Source organism: Pygoscelis adeliae, unplaced genomic scaffold, assembly GCF_000699105.1.
Source record: "Pygoscelis adeliae isolate BGI_AS28 unplaced genomic scaffold, ASM69910v1 Scaffold32, whole genome shotgun sequence".
Taxonomy (NCBI): domain Eukaryota; kingdom Metazoa; phylum Chordata; class Aves; order Sphenisciformes; family Spheniscidae; genus Pygoscelis; species Pygoscelis adeliae.
The window spans coordinates 2,305,467-2,309,295 of NW_008824368.1; positions in this window are offsets into that span (position 1 = coordinate 2,305,467).

Sequence of the window (3,829 nt, forward strand, 5' to 3'; positions counted from 1 at the left end):
ACACGAACTTTAAGTGAAGCAAGTTTTAAATCTTGCTCGGAGCAAGAAACAAAACAACGTTTAGAAAGAAGTGTGATTCATTGTTAAGTCGAGCTTGTCATTTAAAAGACAAAAATGTTTCCACTTATGATTATGTTTCATTTTACAGTGTTTCAACAAACAAATTACATTTATGGACCAAGTCTGTCTATTTTATGCTTCAGTGGTTCAAACATTTACGTGCATAACTTTAAATCCATTGATCTGCACATTTAAGGGTCAGCTGTATGTATGCAAGAGCGTTACATTTCATCCCGGTAAAAAGCCTATTGACACGTGTAACTTTAGCTGATGTACCAGGATAATTATGATTCATTTTAAGTTATCTAGTTTGAAATACTGTTCCCTGTTCATCACAGGCCAAATTATTGTTTTGTTTGGTTTTATTCAAAACATGTGTGGCATTGAAACAAATTGAAAGTATTCTATTCAGTCTTTTTTTTTTCCTTATTTTTCTTCCTATTAGACAAGAATCACACCCCTTTATCCTCACGACTAATGGTGGATCCACACAAAAAAAACCCCAACAGATAAATATGAAAACTGAAAAGCCTAATAAAGCTGTATAAGGAAACATGAATCATGCTTCATTGTACATTAAAATAAGCTCATTTAAATGACAAATGGTATATTCTTAGCGTACTTTAACAGAACATAAACGGGTGATGAACTATCTGTGCTCTGACCCACCAGAGCAAATCATAGTGCCTCCTCTTTGTGTGACCAAAAATACTCTCTGATGTGACCAAAATGCGCCATCCACCTCCCTCAGTTCAGGTAATGGGATCATCTCACCACACCTGCCTTGGCACAGTCTCATTCTGTGGCAGGAAAAATTGCCATTTTGGTCACATGAAACACACACGTGCTGGCACACAGGAGGGAACAGGTCCAGGTGTGCAGTCTACTTGTCCTGCAGAATAGGTTTGCTTGCCTCACAAAAGTTTCCCAATCTCAGTTTTTTTAAATTCAAAAATTCTTAAGAGCTGGTTAATCCCTATATTTAAATCCTAGTGACCTTAGAAGGTTCTGCTGTGACTCAAACGAACATATGGAGGCCTAACACAGAGATGGCATTGACCAGAAAGAATGCATACAGGCATTACAAATCGATGAAACAACTCTCAAAACCATGTTTGAATTTCTAACTGAAATTCCAAGCCAATTTTTCAAGCTGAAAAAGAATTATTTGAAATAGTTCTTCGTGACAGTATTCATCTAAGCAAGTACTTCTCTTATTGAAAATAGTCCATTTTAAGGAAAATAACAGTATTCATTTAAAAGCATTCAAGCAATCATGAAAAAGATTCTAACCAGCTCTGAGCAGAAATCGCTTTGTCCTTTGCACTAAACAAGGTTGCGTCACACCTACAGGTAACAATTATAAATTTTTGCCTTAACAGAAATAACCTACTGGGTTCCAAAGTTTGCCTGTATGTCAGGTCATATAGGAGTAAGAAAGAGAAAAGGAAAGAAATCAGAATTAGATGGGGAAATACAGGCACACGCACAGAAACCATGGGATTCATATTGCCTAATTTTATACTGTAAATATCTAGCTTCAGGCTGATTATTTAGTGTTTTTTTATAGTTAACGGAGAGAAACAGAGTAGCGTTCATCTGACCTACTTTGTAAGTTTATCTCAGAGTTAGCCCACCTATCTAGAGGTAGATATCCAAACTGCAGATTCCTCAGATCAGCAGGTAGGAACCTTTCTCCATTACCTTTCTCTGTACTGGGACAGGCCCCATTTTACAGACAGTTGTTATCATTATCTCTTACTATTTTTCCCCATCTTTTCTGCATCCATCACACCCTAAGGGTGGACGAGGACCTTATTGTGGGGTTAGCACAAACGGATATTTGTTGACCCACATATGCTGCATCTCAAAATTTTCTTTCAGGGCACCTAAGAAAGATTATTTTTCCTCTGTTTAATCAACCAGAAAATTCACTTATTGGAGGTGTGTTGCTATAGCAAGCAGAACTTGGTCTGTTTATAGAAGCTGCTCAGAATGATGTATACTGTTTGGAGAAAAAAGTTGAATGAGTATACAGATTGTGAGCTGGCTTAAAGTGAACAGTAGCAACACTTGTTTAATGTGCATGATACATTCATCCACAGCAGTAAGTTACTGCAAAATATCCTCCAGATTATGACTCAGACACTGGCAAAAAAAAAAAAAAAAAAAGAAGACACTAACATGTTTTTAAAAAACCCACCAAACATATGGAGGCTTTTCTAAATATTTTCAAATTAAAAGTTGTTGCATCGAAAGTATTCTAGTGGCCATATTAACCCTGCCTTCCTGTACTGGGGATTTCAAGGGGTTTCTCAGCCCCATCAGAAGAGTCTCAGAAAACATGCGTTCACTTGAAAAGCAGAGCATGAAAAAAACCTATGTAAAAATGTCCGGGTTGGTAGGAAAGAAGACAATACTTGAGTTTGAATATTACAGTGAACCTCATAAGTGCCATGTGACGGTGGTATTATTATTATTATAAGCCAACAGTACTCTGGCAATCTTGATGCTGCCCTTTCCTTCCACAGTATCAATGGTTAGAAATGTAGTATCCGTAAGGTAAAAAAACCAGAAACAATACCTTTCTACCACAGTTCATACACACGGATACATATACATATATGTCTGTGTACACATACACAACCATTTAAAATATATATAGATGTTTTCCATATAAAACGTATATGTATATGTCTGTGTGTGTTTGTGTGCACCAAAATGTTTCAGAAGTCTACGTGCCAGTCTGTTGGACCTGAGGCTTCGTCCCTTTGATGTTGAGGAATAGAAGCCTCGATTTCTCAGACAAATCAGTACTATTTATCCTAGAATGCTATCTATCTAGTCCAGAAAATGCCTCTTCTTCTTCTCCTCATCCATCTTTAAACAGTTATAATTCCCTTTGATCTTCTGTGTTCCTATTTTTCCCCTTTGAGGAATTCTCTCTGAACGACCACTGTGTGTTTAATGGTTTAACTTCTGCCAATTTTTTTCCTCCTTGCTTTTTACTAACAGCAATCCTGTTACTAAAGCAACACGTTCATAATTCTAATATCTGGCAATAACTAAGACAGCATTCCATGTTCAGAAATCATTACAGAGGTCCATCACGGTTAATTATGAAACTTAAATAGTTAACTTCTGCTTCCAGTCATACAAGCGTAAACCAATAGACTTATCCTCTTCCAGAAAACCCTCCAGGTGGGATCTCGAAGAACAGAACTGTTTATAGTGCTGTCTTCAGAAAGATCCTTTCATACAGGCTCAGTTTCTTTCCTAGCAAATACTGTGTGCCAATCTGCCAAGCACAATTGTCGCCAAAGATGATCATTCACGTGCTTCAAACCCAGACTTAGTCCCCCAGCAGACTCACTGAATTTCTGTCACTGGGGCTGGCATAACAGTCCTCCTCTAGATCACGTAGAAGGTCTCTGTCCTCTACCATGGGTAGAATGGGACAGGGAACTAACAGCAACAGAAAAATAATTCTGGAAGCTCTGAGTGGTGTTTATAGCCCAGTCTCCTAAGGAAGCAGGGCTTAGGGGAGCATGTTGTGTGGATGTACCATGTCTGAGTCCTTCCTCAGTAAGTGATCACTGACTTCAGCCACCTTTGATGCAGGTTCATATTTTATGAGAACACACAGCTAGGTTGAAGAGAGAAACACCTTTCAGGTAACATTCAGCTCGTACTAAAACAGATGCCCATCTCTGGACAGCCCAACAGCTCTCTAATATCGATGGCATTTATTGACTGAAGGCTTGATTTA